Here is a 19,452-nt window from a genome sequence, read left to right on the forward strand (position 1 = left end):
TCAAACATCTTCATTCTGTCCAGTGCTGGTCAGCTCATCCCTAGCTATCAAATCTAGGTCACAATGGGCAGCAGCCTGAGGCTCGAGAGCTCACACACAGCTCCCAGCACTTCAGACTGTCCCTATACTCCCATCCCTAGCCCCTCTTGGAGTAGGTTAATGGGCTCCACCCATAAACTTCAGGAGCCCACAGAACTCCCTTTACTTCTGACCAGCTGGAGTCAACGGGTGCCAACGGAACATGTTCGAACTCAGCCACCTCTTCATTGCTGCACTCTCCCCACTTTCACTTATGAGTGGACGCAGGTGGTCACCACAAGCGAGCCGATCAAGCTGTCTACTCACCAGTGCTCTTTAACTTCCAATCTTGGAAGGGGGATCCTTCTGATAGACACTGATTTTTCTTGCCTGGATGCATCTAACAGCAAACCGCTTGCTTGAAATTTAAACAGCAAAACAATTGATCTTTTTTTCCTGCAGGTCCTTCCTTCAAATGCAAATTTCCTGTTCTCTTAGCAGTTCTAGGTAGTTCTGCACATCTTTTCAAATGCAAAATCTGAGTGAGGCTCAGCTTTTCAATTAAGCTCCCACTCTATATATAGGCTACTGCATTCAAACCAACAGCCTCTTTCCCTAGGGCTAATCTTAGTTCCCCTTTTTAGCATATCCAATCAAGTATTTAAAAAAAAAAGAAAAAAACCTTGCTGTGGAGTCAATTCCAACTCATACCAACTTATAGGACAGAGTAGAACTGCCCCATAGAGTTTCCAAGGAGCACCAGGTAGATTTGAACTGCCAACCTTTTGGTTAGCAGCTGTAGCCCTTAACCACTACTTCTCCAGGGTTTCTTTTTGTTTGTTTGTTTGTTTTAATCAAGTATTGGCTGAAGGTGGAGTTACATGCTCTTTGTAACCTATAATACTCAATATTCATTCCTCCCATACATTTAGGTTTGCTTTACAACACTAGGTTGGAGGCACATTCAATATCCCTAGTATATTCAATTAAACACATAACATTTTCTAAAACATTCCAGTTTCATCTTCTCTTCTCCACTACTTAATTATCTTCCCATTCATATGCATATGGCCTTGGCCTCTGGCTGGGTGGAACCAGTAAGCCCTGCCCCCTATCAGTCATCATGCTTATCTGGCCTGGCTTTGGCCCCAGGTCTCTCCAGGTGCAGCATAGCATTCCCTTCAGACATTACAGTTTACAACAACGAAAGTAACCATCTAAGAATCAAAAGCCTCACTTCCTAAGCCCATTCATTCTTTCTCTTACAAAGTTCCATGCTTCCATGAGTCCGGAGCCATTGCAAAGAATCCCAGTTCTGATGACTTCTCTAAAAATGGTATGGGGCAGCATCTGATTTCCTCTAACTTCACGAGAGGAAAGGGTAATCAAAACCAGCAGCCCAAGGCTGATTCCTATGAGGTGGAGGTCAGGCATGCTTCCTCTCTCTGCCATCTTTACCAATTCTGACACCAATCATCCCTCCCCAGCACTCTACTATTCTGCTGGATTTGATAATTCATTGCAATGTCCCCACAGATAATGCTCATGATTATGGGGTTTATTAGGGAAATAGCAGTTACAATTCAGGCTCAGGAACACTCAGGTTACAGTTCTTCCATCAGGTCAGCCTCTTCCCAGCCATGTTGGAAGGCATGCCTCTCCCTAGCCCTAGCCCTCTGCCCAAAAGCACTCAGCTTCTCTCTCCATGGTCCAGGAAGCCCATCAAGCTGTCTCCTGCTGTCAGGCCTCTGCCACCAGGCCTCTGCTGCCAGGTCTCTGCTGCAGGGTCTCTGTCATCGCTTCTCACTGCCTTCTTTACTACAGCTCTCTGTTTCTCTGTCTCCTGGTTCAAGGAGCTTCTCAGCACAGGGATGCTGGGTCCAAAGGATATGCTTTCCGTTCCTGGCTGTTCTTCCTTGGTGGTGGTGGGATCTTCCCTTTCCTGCTTCTGGAATGGCTCATTTCAAGCCCAGCAGGATGGCAAAACTGACAGATCCCCTTGGTGGGCCACATTTGTCTTATTTGCCTAGCCCTACCTAATCACTTGGGTGGGAATTACAAGACCATGCTAGAAAGGCCACAAAAAAGTGACCAATCACACCACAATAACAAAAAGATACCAAAAAGAAAGGGATATGGAATGTTAATTTGTCTAAGACTGGTACCTTGAAGGCTGGTATCAGCCTTCTGGAAAAGTTAACGGCTTCCAGAAAAGGAAATAGCTTCCTTCAAATCTCCATGGAAACTGGATATGGTTTTGGGCTTAGGAGATCAATGGCAAGCCTTGAAAAGAATCCCCATAGCACAATGGTTAAGTGCTTGGCTACTAACTGAAAGGTTGGCTGTTGGAACCTACCCAGCAGCTTCTCAGGAGAAGGTCCTGGTGATCTGTGCCTGTAAAGATTACAGCCTACAAAACCCTATGGGGCAGTTCTACCCTGTCACATGGGGTCGCTATGAGTCAAAATCGACTTGATGGCAACTAAGAGCAGTAAGGTTTGAACTGTAGCATCTGATCGTGCCAGGAGAGGGGCAGCAGCTGCACTCTCAAGTATGAACGTTGAGTTGACAGGAAAGGACTGGAGCCAAGGTTCTGTAGCATCTTATTTTTTTGTATCAAAGTCTCTGGCCATATAAGGAGAGGGACTGTTTCTTCCCCAATTTAAAAAAAAAAAGCTTGGTTCCAAGTCAATCCTGAGTCATGGTGACCCCACGTGTGTCAGAGTAAAACTGTTCCATAGGGTTTTCAATGGCCGACTTTTTGGAAGTACTGTATTTTTATGCAAATAATTTGCATCTTCTGTGTTTGTTTGCCACCCTCACCCTTGCCCCATGGGGTATTTTCATAAGCATACTATGCTAATTTTTTTACAGCAACATGTGGAAGAAGATTGGTATGGCTGTGCTTACAAGGTGCCTTATGGGGGAGGGCACAGCCGGCAAACAAACGCAGAAGGCGTGTGTTATTTGTGTACAGTATGGTAGATCATCAAGTCTTTCTTCCAAGTTGCCTCTGGGTTGACTGGAGCTGAGCACGTTAGCTGTTTGCACTAGCCAGTGATGCTTAAAAGCTCTCAAACTAAGGTGTCGGGATTTCTTTTCAGAATCTGACTTCTGGCCCTGTCAGTTTGTTGGGTACTGCCCCAGAGTGCCATGAGGGCAAGACAGTTCACATACACCTACTATCAGTCCCATCTCCGTGAATTTCCCCCAACAAAAACTCTTTTAGCAGGCTTCAGGTGTTCACTGCTAGGCCAGTTGCCTTGTTTGCACTTGTTTGCACAGGACAACAAGACTTTTAGACATTCATGGGATGAGTGGAAATTGGTACAACCTCCGATTTCAAGTTGTACATTCACATCACCTGTGTCTAGGAAATCCCACTACAGAGAAACTTGCATGGGTTTACTGGAGCTCCAAGCTCAGCCATTGTGTAAGTCAGCAGGTGGTGACACACGCTCGGACCCCATCGTGTCTGGTAGCAGAGGATCAAAGCTCATGTTGTTACCATTGTTAGGTGCCGTCAGTTCCATTCTGACTCATAGCGACCCTACGTATGGCAGAACGAAATGCTATCTGGTCCTGCACCTTCCTCACAATCGTTGCTGTGTTTGAGCCCGTTGTTGCAGCCACTGTGTCAATTCATCTCCTTGAGGGTCTTCCTATTTTTCTCTGACCCTCTATTTTAACAAGCAAGATGTTCTTCTCCACAAACTGGCCCCTCCTGATAACATGTCCAAAGTACCTGAGACAAAGCCTCGCCATTCTTGTTTCTAAGGAGCATTCTGGCTGCACTTCTTCCAAGACAGATTTGTTCATTCTTCTTGCAGTTCCTTGTATATTCAATATTCTTGGCCAACGCGGTAATTCAAATGCATCAAATCTTCTTCGGTCTTTCTCGTTCAGTTTCTGCATGCACATGAGGTGATTGAAGATACCATGGCTTGGGTCAGGTGAACCTTACTCCTCAAGGTGACATCTCTGCTTTTTAACATAACTCTGGTGGTGTAGTGGTTAAGTGCTATGGCTGCTAACCAAAGGGTCTGCAGTTTGAATCCACCAGGCGCTCCTTGGAAACTCCATGGGGCAGTTCTACCCTGTCCTATAGGGTCACTATGAGTCGGAATCGACTCGATGGCACTGGTTTTGGTTTGGTTTGGTTTGGTTTTAAAGAGGTCTTTTGCAACAGATTTGCCCAATGCAATACTTTGATTTCTTGACTGCTGCTTTCACGGACCTTGATGGTGGATCCAAGTAAAATGAAGCCCTTGACAATTTCGGTATGTTCTTTGTTTATCATAATGTTGTTTATTAGTCCAGTTGTGAGGATTTTTGTTTTTTTTATGTTGAGGCGTGGTGCATACTGAAGGCCATAGTCGTTGATCTTCATCAGTAAGTTCTTTAAGTCTTCTTCACTTTCAGCAAGCAATCTGCGTATCACAGGTTGTTCATGAGTCTTTCTCAAATCGATGCTGTGTTCTTCTTCATATAGTCTAGCTTCTTGGATTATTTGCTCAGCATACAAATTTAATAAGCATGGTGAAAGGATACCATCTTGACACACACCTTTCCTGATTTGAAATCATGCAGTATTCTCTTGTTCTGTTCGAATGACTGCCTCTTGGTCTATGTACAAGTTCCAGATAAGCACAATAAAGTGTTCTGGAATTCTCATTCTTCAAAATGTTATCCATAATCTGTTATGTTTCACACAGTCAGATTCCTTTGCATAGTCAATAAAACACAGGTAAATATCTTTCTGGTATTCTCTGCTTTCAGCCCAGAACCATCTGACATCACCAGTGATATCCCTTGTTCTACAACCCTTATAGGCAAATGGAAATCTGGGAAGGGATATTTTATCATTGGCTTCCAGGAACAAACTTTAAGACATAAAATTTACAAAATGTGAGTATCGTAGAAAGTCTGTATAAATAAACCAGGCAATACTTTACTCTTTTGACATTATAGTTTCCAACATGTTTGGGCCATGGAAATAAAAAGTTAATCATGTATTGCTATAACCCATTAACTTTCTAGAAAATACAAAGTGTGGCCTTCAGGTACCATGACAACATTGCAACAACTGTGATTAGCAAGGTTTTCAGTTTCAATGGTTTGCTTTGGTGTGGTGGCTACCCAGCCAATATTTGGGGTTTGGGAATTCATGTTTCGTATCTTTTTTTTATGTGTGTTGGAAATATATATGTAACAAATTGTTTGCCTTTTCAACATTCTTCACATAAACAATTCAGCTACAGTGGTTATTTTTATCATGTTGTTCAACCATTACCATTACCCATCTCCAAATTCCTCCGTCACCCTTAACAGAAGCTCAGTGTCCCCTAAGCAGTGAGTCGTTCTTTTATCTCCTCCCCACCTGCTCCTGGTAACCACTAATAAACTTTGGTCTCAATATACTTGCCTATCCCCTAAATACTTCATATAAATGGAATCATACAATATTGACCCCTTTGTGACTGACTTATTTCACTTAGCATAATGTTTTCAAGGTTCATCAATATTATAGCATGTATCAGGACTTAGTTTCCTTTTTCTAAAATTGTTCTGTGAGGCTATGGCTTATATATGATAGTGCTGACATAGGAATAGTACACTCGATAGTTTTTTAAGCATCTTTTAAAATTCTTCAGGAAGATAACTTGCAAAACCCAGCATTCTAACAAACCCAAAAAATAAAGACATACACGCATATTTAACTAGACATCATAATGTCTTGCTCCCTGACTTGGAAGATCAGTAAATCTTTACGTTTCCACTTCACAAGTAAATTAGAATTTTATTCTGTTATAATGGGGGTCTTTTAAATTTATGTTTGTCTATTTAGATTAATGTTGTCATAAAATGCATCCTAGCCTTGGTCTGAAATCTCCTTTTCCTTTACAGCATTTCCCTCTAGCTCTGTACCATATGGAGAAGTAGAAAAACAGAGCTTTACTGAATACTTACATTCTCTTGGAATAAAATCCCTTCAGAGATTATGTAGAAACTGCACACCTATCCATCTTATGCCTCACTTTCTTGTACTGAGAAGTACACGTGCCTGTGGCAGACATGAATTATCAGCTACAGCACTGTCATGGAATGAATTGTGTCCCCCAAAGATATGAGTCAACTTCGTTAGGCCATGATTCCCAGCGTTGTGTTGTTGTTCTCCATTTTGTGATTTTCCTATGGGTTATAAATCATAATCTCTGCGTGTGGTTAAAGAGGATTAGGGTGGGAAGTAACACCCACGCTCTCAGGTCACATCCCTGATTCGATGTAAAGGGAGTTTCCCTGGGGTGTGGCCGGCAGCACATTTTATCTTACAAGAGATAAAAGGAAAGGGAAGAAAGTAGAGAGTTGGGGGAACCTCATACCACCGAGAAAGAAGCACCGTGAGCAGAGCACATCCTTTGGACCTGGGGTTCCTACATGGAGAAGCTCCTAGCCTAGGGAATGATTGATGAGAAAGACCTTCCTCCAGAGCCAACAGAGACAGAAAGCCTTTCCCTGGAGCTGATGCCCTGAATTTGGACTTCTAGCCTACTGGACTGTGAGAAAATAAGTTTCTCTTGTTAAAGCCGTCTGCTTGTGGTACTTCTGTTATAGCAGCACTAGATAACTAAGACAAGCACTCTTCCTCTTTGAGGGTTGATACAACTTTAAAGTCATTTTCAATATTGAGCTTTAGGAAGTTGTTGTGAGCTGCGGTTGAATTGGCTCCGACTAATGGTGACCCATATACGATAGAATGAAATGTAGCCATCTTTATGATCACTGGTATTTTCGAGTTCATTCTTGTGGCCACTGTGTATTTTGAGTGCCTTCCAATCTAGGGCATTCACCTTCCAGCACTATATTAGACAATGTAGCGGTGTTGTGATCCATAAGGTTTGCACTGGCTAATTTTTGGAAATAGATTGCCAGGCCTTTCTTCCTAGTCTGTTTTAGTTTAGAAGCTTTGCTGAAACCTGTCCACCATGGGTGACCCTGCTGGTATTTGAAATACTAAAGGCATAGCTTCCAGCATCATAGCAACATTATTTGGCCCCTTATGAGTTTTTTATGAGTGCCTCCTCATGATTGTAGTTGTATCTTTAGAATTTACTGACTGTAAATACATATTGGCATAAAGTTACTGTCAATTCAGTTAGCATTATTGAATAAAGATATATTTTATTAAATTCAGCTGCATTCATTAAGGGGAAAAGCTGAGAAATTCATATACATTAAGCAATTATCCTGTCTGATGACAAGATTTGGTGCACAGAGGGATTGCACCTTGAGAGAAGCCTATGACACCTTGCTAATCCCAGACCACGAGTGGGAATGAACTTCACCAGAAAGCTTGCGATGTTTTCCTTTCTTCATGGGTTCTATTTCTTCAAGGTAGGAACCACATCTTACATTTGTCTGTACTACAACTCCTTCCCCAGCTTCTTGGTGTCACCACCAGCTATAAACTCAGGCAAGGGTACGTGGCACAGGGAAAAGAATGTTTATTTTACCAAAATAACTCTACTATCACCCAGTTTAGAAATGTCAAAACCAAAAAAACCAAACCTATTGCCGTTGAGTCGATTCAGACTCATAGCGACCCTACAGGACAGAGTAGAATTGCGCATAGAGTTTCCAAGGAGTGCCTGGTGGATTTGAACTGCCGACCTGTTGGTTAGCAGCTATAGCACTTAACCACTATACTACCAGGGTTCCCTTAGAAATGTCAAGCTATGTACAAGTATCTAATAAATAAGGAGAGAGGCAAGCCAAGAGTATTTGCTCTATTTCAGTGTTTCTCAACGAAGGGCCTGTGGATCAGTGCCAGTCCGCAATGAGGTAAGTACGGAAGGTGAGGAGTAAGCACTGAGAAATGTTTATAGCAATTTTCCTATATCTTTTTTTTCTTCTGATAATATTCATTGCAATATAATTTCTTTGAAAGTTGAATCTAATTATAAAAATATGGGCTTATATTTTATATGACTTTGCTTATTTTTATTTTATTTTTATTGTCACTTTTATTTTGTTTTACGAAGTATTCATCCTTGCTGAATTGGAAATTAAAAACAAAAAACGATCCTTCACAACACAGCAATTTGAGAATTATTGCTCTGTCCCTACATCTATCTACCTACCTACCTGTCTACCTATCTACCTACCTACTACCTGTCTCTCTCTACCATCTATCTATCTATCTGTCTGTCTGTCTGTCTATCATCTATCTATCTATCTATCATCTATCCATCATGTATGTATCTATCTATGTATCTATTTATCTATCATCTATCTATCTGTCTATCTATCATCTATCATCTATCTATCATCCATCCATCTATCTGTCTGTCTATATCTATCTATCTATCTATCTATCTATCTATCTATCTATCTATCTATCTATCTATCTATCTATCTATCTATCTATCTATCTATCATCTATCTATCCATCATGTATGTATGTATGTATGTATCTATCATCTATCTATCTACCTATCTATCTACCTACCTACCTATCTAAGCTTATTTTTTTCTGGATCTTTTTTCCTGTGTGACTAGGGTTACAACCAGCACTCAAATTTTGGCTCTTTTCTGAAAAAAAAAAAAAAATATTGTGTCTTGCAGATTTCTTTTAGAAGTAATATCAGCTCGACAATTGTGCAACAGTTATTCAGCTTTTAAGTCATCGAGCTGAAACTCGACCTTAGCCTCCACCCTCAGGTTGAGCTATTGTATTTAGAAACATAAAGAAAACTTAATGGATGAGTACAGAACTGACTGTCCTAAACTTTAGAATTCCCTGCATTTAGCTAGATCTAACTTTAAATTATAAATATTATTAAACATGGATTCTTGTCCAAGCAAAACTAATAACAGAGGTTATAGCCAAGGCATAGATAATATATTGTGTTCAGAAATAGGTTTCTGTTCACAGATGCTGGCACTTAGAGGTTACTGGCTGTATTTAGCATTTAGGAGGCATAAAGAACATTGAAGGAATGCAATTTTTGAGCTGCTGAGGTCCTGTGGGGATTTAGTTTGCCTTCATTTTCATTTAATTTATATTCACAAGAAATGCCATTGTGAATGAAGTTATATTATTTAAAGTGTGAGACACTTTAGATTCCATTTCCATATGTCCTATTATATGAGGACCTGAAACTTGAAATTTGCTCCAGATTAATCTGAGAGGAAAATATAGGCACTCATCCTGAACACATCCCAGAAGGGATTAAGTGACCTGATTTCAAGAAAAAAGTAGAACAGGCTATGAGATGACTAATTTGCCTCCTGGTAAAGTAAAAGTGACAAACAACAATTTTATTCGTAATAGAAGTTTCACCCAAACTTTTCTGCTAACTCTAGCATATTCTATTTGCCAAATATTTCAAATATATCTCGTGTCACATGCTTCTGTTTGTGAATTCAGGTTTTTTTCTTGCAGGAGCATAGAATTCAAGGTCTATTTGAACATAAAGTTTAAGATACGTAGGATGTATCACAACTAACACACAATTTTTATGGAAAGTAGGTGCTCTGAATCTCTCTTACCTTTCAGGAGAACATCAAAGTTATCCAGGTAGTATTACCAGTATATTTACACCTAATCTGCAATCCATTTGTTTTATAGACCATGCTTTGATTTGGTAGGGAAATGAGAACAACTAATTGTGACATCTTTCCCATGAAAGTAAAATTCTCAACATATAGAATGGTTTGTTTAGGGAACTTACTAATTGAAAAATAAATATTGGCCTGGTTATGTCTCCTCTTCATATCTCCCTCACGTGGGACTTCTTAAAGTCATCTTATTAATGCAAAATGTTGGCGCACCTCACTGACGATTAAGTTTCCATATAATAATCAAAAAATAATTAGTCTAGATTTAACAGTTTTTTTTTAAGCCTTAGTATTTTGACCAAGAAAATAATTCTACTTTCCCACGATTTTCTTTCGAATTATTAAGAAATTTTGTATCATTGCTTTTAAGTGAGAACTTTAAGTGGTGTCATCATTTTCTATTCAATGACACACCTTTCAAGAAGAAAAGATGGGAACATGCAAAAATAACAAAGAGCAGACTGAAATAGGGCATCCAGCTCATATCTTAGTCTGAAATAATTGCTGAATTTATTGAAAAATTGCCTTATCCCTGTGGTACCTGGCATCAAGTGGCATAAAAACATCTAACAAGGTTACTAATTCTGAATTTTACAATTATGTGACATTTTTAAGCATTTTCCGAATTCTTCCTAATCACACTATGAAATGTTTGAAAAGCGGTGGTGGTTAAAGGCTGACTTTAAGTTATAACTCATGTCTTGTCAGTCAGCAACTTTGATATATCTCAAGATCAAGCAGGAATTTCTAATATGGCATCTTATGTAATAGAGGAATGAGATGCCAAACTCTGAGACAGAAAAACTGAGAGACTGGGGAAAGTCATCCAAGCTCAGCATTTTACTTACTCTATCTTGGGTTTTATCTTGTCACAGGCAGTGAAATGCTTTGAAAGTGATCCCTAGGAGGACAAATCCTCAGTGTAGCAATGAGATTTCAGTAAAATGGAAAAACTGAAGAGCTGACTGAAACCCTTAGGTTGTGAAATCTCAGTCAGTCAATGTTCCTGAGACATATTGTAAGAAAAATGCACTGCTATGTCTCTTGAGAGGATAGTCACACATGTGGTTACGACTGGAGCAATACGTGTGCTTCCAGGCTGCCCATCGATGTGTACACATGGGATTAAATATGAATAATTTAAACTTGAAAAAGGACAGAGCAATTCATGTATACATGTGAAATCTTAAGAAGGGTTTTTCTCTCTTACTGTTGATTACTTCAAATTTGACTTCTTTACCTGGACTTTTGACAACCCACACATCTCCCCCAATAACACATATGTCATGGTAGGATTTGTGGGCACGTCCTAAAAGAATCTCACTCAAAATGCCTTGTTTTGTTGTCTTTTGTGATAATTGTTTTAATGGAAAAATTTTCTTTTTTCCTCTTTACCTTTTCAGTTCTTGGAGATCTAGTCACTAGTTGAAACTGTGAGCAATTTCACCTTTCATTTGAGAACTTCTGAACCAATCATATATTTTAGTCCCATCTTCCCTGAAGTCAGTTCCACATGGATGCGCTCAGAATTCTTCTAGATGCACCCAGAATTCTAGATGAGAAAAGGGTTAAAGAACTAGAGGAGTCCTTTTTTGGGTCAACAGTTTCTAAAGCTGAAGTAGCAGCAAGGAGACAGGTAAGAAAATGTGCTCGTCTCTCTCTGGGATGAAACCCACTTTGACTTCTTAAACACAGAGTGGAGGTTACTCCTGCACTGGGATTAAAGATCGAATCTGGCACATTTATGAGATAGTATTTTCTTTGTCTTCAATATACTCTCCTTTCTCTTCTGTGGCTCCTCTTGCCATTCCACCTCACCCCGACCCTGCCCCTGGAATTCAGTAGCCACAGCATTCCTTCTTCTTCTATTTCTTTCCCCATGCAAATTCCTAAACGTAAAAGCTAAAAACCTGCTTTTAAATTTCATCCATTCTCATACTCTAGGGAAGGTGTGAATACATATCTAGTAGTATTTCTTGTGTGAGCAACAATGACTTAATAGACATCAAAACCAAAAATAAAGAGACTGTGGAATTCCAGGCATACACCCTTGGTGGTGAGGAACGTTGGCTAGTTGCAGTTAATAGGATTTCATAGTGCCTTCAGTTGAGGTAGTTAGCTCTTCTATATTTAAGTAAGGCTTTTGTGATAGACATTATTGCTAGCCCTGGTTAAAAGAAATAACCTAGTACATCCTACTTCAGAAAATAGTGCACGTTATCCGTAATGAGTGTCGACGCGAGCCCATTTAAGTGACTTTTATTTACTGAGCATCGAGGGAAGAAAGAGAAAGAAGGAATTAAATATTGCAGAGTTCCTACTCTGTGCACACTCTTACACAAATTACTTCATTTAAATCCCATTAAAGCCTTATAAAATAAGAATTACAGTCTTGTATTTTTAGTAGAGATTAAAAAAAATCTAACAGTTATACAGATAGAAAGTGGTTGAGCTGATAAGTGAACAGGACTTGCATTGACCCCCCAAGCCAATGACAATGCCATTTTGGTTGCGGTGACTGGTGTTTGTGTGTGTGTTTAATACAAATATATATTCTTAAATCCTTCCTTTCTAAACTCTTAGCACTTTTCTCTGAGCTAATGAGTGATTAACTTAAAAATAGAAAAAAAGAGTGACAAAAGAAAAGAACAAAGGAAAGAATGGGAGAAAGTACTTCTCCAGTCAAATCCAGAAAACCATTAGTATATACGAGGAACACGGAATAAACAGCATAGATGAAGAATGACTAAAAATATCTAGCTATGTAATGCTGATGAAGTGCTAGCCATTGTACCAAATTTGATAGATTTTTCTCATGTAAATGAACAAACCTGTCTTGGAAGAAGTATGACCAGAATGCTCCTTAGAAACAAAGATGGCGAGATTACGTCTCACACACTTTGGACGTGTTATCAGGAGGCATCAGTCCCTGGAGAAGGACATTATGCTGTAAAGTAGAGGGTCAGAGAAAAAGAGGAAGAGTCTCAATGAGATGGATTGACACAGTGGCTGCAACAACGGGTTTAAGCATAACAACGATTGTGAGGATGGCACAGGACATGGCAGTGTTTCATTCTGTTGTACATAGTGTTGCTATGAGTTGCAATTGACTCAATGGCACCTAATGACAAGAACAAGCCTCAAAAAATTCTATGGTAGACCTTATTATCTGTGCTTAACAAATGAAGAAAATACAGCACAGAGATGTTAAATAATTTAGCCAAGATCAAATCTTTGGTAAGATTCTGGACTCTTTCTAAAGTTATTTAATTACATCTCCAACTTTTCCTCCTAGGCTCTGTTATTATCCTTTCTCATAAGAAAGGAAGGTAGTGCCTAGAAAGAGTTCTGCTGGTCTAGACTCTGTTTAAGTCAGGTAATATCATATTCCTTTTGGCCCAGGTGGAGGAGGAGGAGAGGCTTTAGCTTTCTTTAGAGAGAGACGACAGTTCAAAGATGCCAGGCTGCCAAAGGAACAGCGGGTGGAGCACAAAACTTACCGCTCCTGCCATATTAATGTTGTTGTTGTTAGGTGCCGTCAAGTCAGTTCCGACTCATAGCGACCCTATGCACAACAGAACAAAACACTGCCTAGTCCTGCGCCATCCTTACAATCATTGTTATGCTTGAGCTCATTGTTGCAGCCACTGTGTCAATCCATCTGGTTGAGGGTCTTCCTCTTTTCTGCTGACCCTGTACTCTGCCAAGCATGACGTCCTTCTCCAGGGACTGATCCTTCCTGACAACACGTCCAAAGTATGTAAGACACAGTCTTGCCATTCTTCCTTCTAAGGAGCATTCTGGTTGTACTTCTTCTAAGACAGATGTGTTTGTTCTTTTGGCAGTCCATGATATATTCGATATTCTTCACCAGCACCACAATTCAAAGATGTCAATTCTTCGGTCTTCCTTATTCATTGTCCAGCTTTCACATGCATATGATGTGATTGACAATACCATGGCTTGGGTCAGGCTCACCTTAGTCTTCAAGGTGACATCTTTGCTCTTCAACACTTTAAAGAGGTCCTTTGCAGCAGATTTACCCAGTGCAACGTGTCTTTTGAGTTCTTGATTGCTGCTTCCATGGCTGTTGATTGTGGATCCAAGTAAAACGAAAGCCTTGAAACTTCAATATTTTCTCCGTTTATCATGATGTTGTTCATTGGTCCAGTTGTGAAGACTTTTGTTTTCTTTAGGTTGAGATGCAATCCATACTGAAGGCTGTGGTCTTTGATCTTCATTAGTAAGTGCTTCAAGTCCTTTCCACTTTCAGCAAGCAAGGTTGTGTCACCTGCATAACGCAGGTTGTTAATGAGTCTTCCTCCAATCCTGATGCCCCATTCTTCTTCATATAGGCCAGCTTCTTGGATTATTTGCTCAGCATACAGATTGAATAGGTATGGTGAAAGAATACAACCCTGATGCACATCTTTCCTGAGTTTAAACCAATCAGTATCCCCTTGTTGTGTCCAAACAACTGCCTCTTGATCTATGTAAAGGTTCCTCATGAGCACAATTAAGTGTTCTAGAATTCCCATTCTTGCAATGTTATCCATAATTTGTTACAATCTGCACAGTTGAATGCCTTTGCATAGTCAATAAAACACAGGTAAACATTCTTCTGGTATTCTCTGCTTTCAGCCAGGGTCCATCTCACATCGGCAATGATATCCTTGGTTTCACATCCTCTTCTGAAACTGGCGTGAATTTCTGGCAGTTCCCTGTTGATATACTGCAGCCGTTTTTGAAAGATCTTTGGCAAATTTTTGCTTGTGTGATGTTTTGTTATTGATGATGTTGTTCTATAATTTCCACATTCGATTGGATCACCTTTCTTGGGAATAGGCATAAATATGGATCTCTTCCAGTCAGTTGGCCAGGAAGCTGTCTTCCATATTTCTTGGCATAAACGAGTGAGTGCCTCCAGTGCTCCATCTGTTTGTTGAGACATCTCAGTTGATATTCCATCAATTCCTGTAGGCTTGTTTTTTGCCAATGCCTTCAGAGCAGCTTGGACTTCTTCCTTCAGTACCATCGGTTCCTGATCATATGCCACCTCTTGAAATGGTTGAACATCAACTAATTCTTTTTGGTATAATGTTATTAGTTGATGTAAAAGATAAGAAAATAGAGATTATAGTTATTTAGGATAAAATATATAACAATATTCAGTTTCAGAGGTAAAAGGGGATGCTGGTGTGTTTCTATATTTATAAGAGATATTCTACCATTAATTTTTTCATAAGTACTATTCAGTAGAACTGACTCAGTGACATCTAACAATATACTTCTGTAGCTTGAGTCTCTAAGGGCTTCTTATATTGTTTGGTTTTCATTCTATGTTGTTTGTTTTTATTTACCCTGGATCTAATAGATGCTTGGGAAAATGACTGTATATTGTTTACAAGACACCAAATTTGGAAAAAAAAAAAAAGGTTATGCAGAATGGCTAAAAATAAAAATATGGAAAAGATATATTAGGAAAACAGAAAGCAGCAAAGGCAGCAATATTAATACCAGAGAAAATTTCAAAGTGAAAACATTTATTAAGATGAATGCTTAAGATCATTGATAATATTGATAAAAATCATAAGATGAAGAACCTTATGAGACCTCTGCCCCTGCTTACATAGCACTGCTACATATGCTGATGAAGAGGAATTCTCTGCAGAGCGTGGATCCTCTATCCCTTCAACTCCTCAAGGAAAAGAAACAGGAAGAAGTTTGAACACTTCTGGAAATGAAGCAAGTGAATGTGAATCTGTAAAAAACTGTGCAAAAAAGCTAGGAGGGAAACTAGCGCACGGTATTGATGTATCTGGAAGCACTGAAAAAAGTGATACAACAACAAGCGATCAGCCAGCTGAGAAAAGTAGACAACAACATGAAGCTATTCCAGCTACGGCATCTTCAGAGCTTTCAGAGAAACCAGCTAAATCGGTCACTCCTAAAACAAATAGGGCCTTTTAATGCCCAGTCCTGTGTAGAAAAGGAGACCTGGGCAACAGAAAGTCAAACAGAAAATTCAGAAAAAGGGCAAGATGTCTCATGGCAAAGTGAAGAAATCAAGAAGTAAAGATGTAGACTCAGATAGTGGTATTTCCGACAGTGCACATTTATTCGGTGTCTAGAAGGAAAGAAAACCAGTGACATCATGGAGTTAGATGTTGTTTTGTCTGCATTTGAGAAAGCCCTCTCAGAGCATAAACAGAGAATAGAATCTAGAGTGTGTAAGGAAGCCATCAACAAATTTTATTCTAATATTAAAGAAGAACTCATCAAAATGATTACAAAAGTTCAGATGTTGAAAAATCTGAAAAGGAAGAATGCTAAGATGATTTCAGGTATCAAAAAGAAAAGGCAACGTTTGATTGAAACCCAGGATGAACTACTTCCGTTAGAACCACCACCGAAACAGCTACAAACAAAATATGATGAACTTAAGGAGAGAAAATCTTCCCTGAAGAACGCAGCGTATTTCTTATCGAATTTAAAGCGGCTTCATCAGGATTATTCAGATGTAGGAGAAAAAGAACCAGAAGCCAAGGAAACGTATGATTCATCCAGCCGTCCAGCTCTGTTATTAAAAGCAAAAGGCCTTTTGGGAGGTGAAAATCATCTGCAAAATATAAACCATCAATTAGAGAAGCTCCTTGGCCAGGAGTGAGAAGACGAGTCTACTGAAATGTACCTGTATAAAGATTCGTCATGTGCTATTGTCTGTACTTTATTTACAAATAAAAACTTTTTTGAAAAATTAAAAATTAAGATAGCATAGACTACAAATATATGAAGTGAAACAATTAGCAATACAAGAAAATAACTGAAAAGAATTATAGTGAGTGATTTTGACATACCAGACCGTCTTTCTCAGATCAATTAGGCAAAAAAATAAATCTGGATACAGGGAATTTGAATGAACCCATTGATACGATTAAATTAATAGGTACTTTTCTTTTTTCTCTAAAGCAGAGAACATATATTCTTGTTAAACGAACATTAAATTTATCATAGAAACTAGACAGAAAAAAAAATCTCAGCACATTTCCAAGAGCAGAAATTGTAAAGGACACGTTCTCTCATCACCTTGAAATAAAACTAGAAATTCCTAACAAGTTATAAATACAAACACCAAAATCAATGAAATATTCCAAGTCAAAAAGAAAATAAAAATTAGGTAACTGTTTAAAAAATGGAAATGATTAGATAACTTACTAAAATTAATGTGACATAACCATTGAATTAGGTTTTGTGTTTGGTGTGACGTATGGGTCCTGTTTTATTTTTTTACAGATGGACATCCAATTTTGCTAGTACCATTTGTTAAAAAAGACTGTCTTTTCCCCATTTAATGGACTTCGGTCCTTCGTCAAAGATCAGCTGATCATAGGTGGTTGGAGTTGCATCTGGGTTCTCGATTCTATTCCATTGGTCTGTGTGTCTGTTGTTGTACCAGTACAGGCTGTTTTGACTACCGTGGGTGCATACAAGATTCTGGGATGAGGGATTGTGGGGCCTCCCACTTTATTCTTTTTTTTTTTTTTTTCCGACAATGCTTTTCTTATCTGGGCCTTTTTCCTTTCCATGGAAAGTTGGTGAATAGTTTTTCCATCTCACTGAAGAATGCTGGTGGTATTTGGATCAGGATTGCACTGTATCTGTAGATCGCTTTGGGTAGAATTGACATTTTCACAATGTTGAGTCTTCCTATCCGTGAGCAAAGTACGCTTTTCCATTTATGTAGGTCTGTTTTGATTTCTTGCAATAGTTTTTTTGTAGTTTTCTTTGTACAGGACTTTTATGTCCCTGGTTAGATTTATTCCTAAATATGCTACCTTTTTAGAGGCTCTTATAAATGGTATTGTTTTCCTGATTTCCTTTTTGAAGTTCTTTTTGTTGGTGTAAAGGAATCCAACTGATTTTTGTGTGTTGATCTTGTATCCTGCTGCTCTGCTGTATCTTTCTATTAGTTCCAGCAGTTTTCTTGTGGAATCTTTGGGGTTCTTTATGTATAATAAATCATATCATCTGGAATAGGGATAGTTTTACTTCTTTCTTTTCAATAGAGATGCCCTTTATTTATGTATTTTTTAGTGCCTTATTGCTGTAGCTAGGACTTCAAACCCTATGTTAAATAGGAGTGGTGATAAAGGGTATCCTTGTCTTGTTCCCATTCTCAGGGGGAATGATTTCAGCCTCTCCCCATTGGGAATGATGTTGACTGTTGCTTTTGTATAAAACCAAAAACCAAACCCATTGCCTTTGAGTCTATTCTGACTCAAAGCAACCCTATAGGACAGAGTAGAACTGCCCCATGGGGTTTCCAAAGAGTGCCTGGGTGGCTTCAAACTGCTGACCTTTTGGTTAGCAGCCGTAGCTCTTAACCACTGCACCACCATATCTCCTCGGTTTTGTATAGATACCCTTTTTTATGTTGAGGAATTACCCTTCTATTCCTATTTTATTGAGAAATTTTGAGCAATAGGTGTTGGACTTTAACAAATGCCTTTCCATATTGATTGAAATGATCATGTGATTCTTCTGTTCTATTTTTGTGGAGGATTACATCGATTTTCTAATATGGAACTTCCCTTGCATACCTGGTATGAATCCTACTTGGCCGTGGTGTATTGTTTTTTGATATGATGCTCAGTTCTATTGGCTAGAATTTTGTTGAGAAATTTTGCATCCATGTTCGTGAGGGATATTTGTCTGTAGTTTTCTTTTTTTGTAACCTTTTTCTGTCTTTGATACTTTGATGTCTTTCTGGCATCATACTGGCTTCATAGAATGAATTAGGGAGTATTCCTTCCTTTTATGTGCTCTGAATAGTTGGAGTAGTACTGGTGTGAGCTCTTCTCTGAATGTTTGGTAGAATTCTCCAGTGAAGCCATTCAGGCCAGTGTATTTTTGTTGTTGTTTTCAGGAGTTTTTGTCTTTTCTTTTAAATTATGGGTCTGTCAGATTCTCTATGTTGGTTTGTGTTTTTTTTTAGGTAAGTATTGTGTTTCTAGAAATTTGTTCATTTCCTCTAGTTTCTCAAATTTGTTGAAGTACAATATTTCAAAGTATTCTTTTATGATCCTTTTTATTTCAGTTGGGTCTGTTATAATGTCCCCCATCTCATTTGTTATTTAGGTTATTTCCTTCCTCTCCTGTTTTTCTTTTGTCAGTTTGGCCAATGGTTTGTTGATTTTGTTGAACCAACTTTTTGTCTTGTGGATTGTTTCTATTGTTTTTCTGTTCTCTGTTTCATTTTTTTCTGCTTCATTATTTATTATTTCCTTTCTTCTGGCACCTGTGGGCTTCTTTTGCTGTTCTCTTCCTATTTGTTTGAGGTGTAGGGCTAATGTTTTGATATTGGCCCATTCTTCTTTTTTGATGTGTATATTTTTGCTATGAATTGCCATCTGAGCACTTCTTTTGCTGTGTCCCAAAGGTTTTTGCACGATGTGTTTTTCATTCTCATTTGATTCTAGGAATTTTTTGATTCCCTCTTTGGTTTCTACTATTACCCAGTTGTTTCTGAGCAAAGTGTTATTCAGTTTCTATGTATTCGATTTTTTTCCCTTGCTTTTGCTATTTTTGGTTTCTACTGTTATGGTGTCATGATCAGAGAGAAAGCTTTGCATTATTTTGATGTTTTGAATTTCATTGAGGGTTTCTTTGTGGCCTGAAATGTGGTCTATTCTGGAGGATGTCTGTGTGCATTGGAAAAGAATGTATACTATCCTTTTGTTGAATGGTGGGTTCTATATACATTTATGAGGTCAAGTGGGTTGATTGTGGCCTTTAGATCTTCTCTTTGTTGAG

At 38.8% G+C, this 19,452-nt stretch overlaps 1 pseudogene; it reads left to right on the forward strand.

The window, feature by feature from the left end:
* The first annotated feature begins 11,152 nt into the window (after window positions 1-11,152).
* On the forward strand, window positions 11,153-16,438 carry LOC100657641 (centromere protein U-like; annotated as a pseudogene).
* The last annotated feature ends 3,014 nt before the right edge of the window (window positions 16,439-19,452 follow it).

Source organism: Loxodonta africana, chromosome 24 (genome assembly GCF_030014295.1).
Source record: "Loxodonta africana isolate mLoxAfr1 chromosome 24, mLoxAfr1.hap2, whole genome shotgun sequence".
NCBI lineage: Eukaryota > Metazoa > Chordata > Mammalia > Proboscidea > Elephantidae > Loxodonta > Loxodonta africana.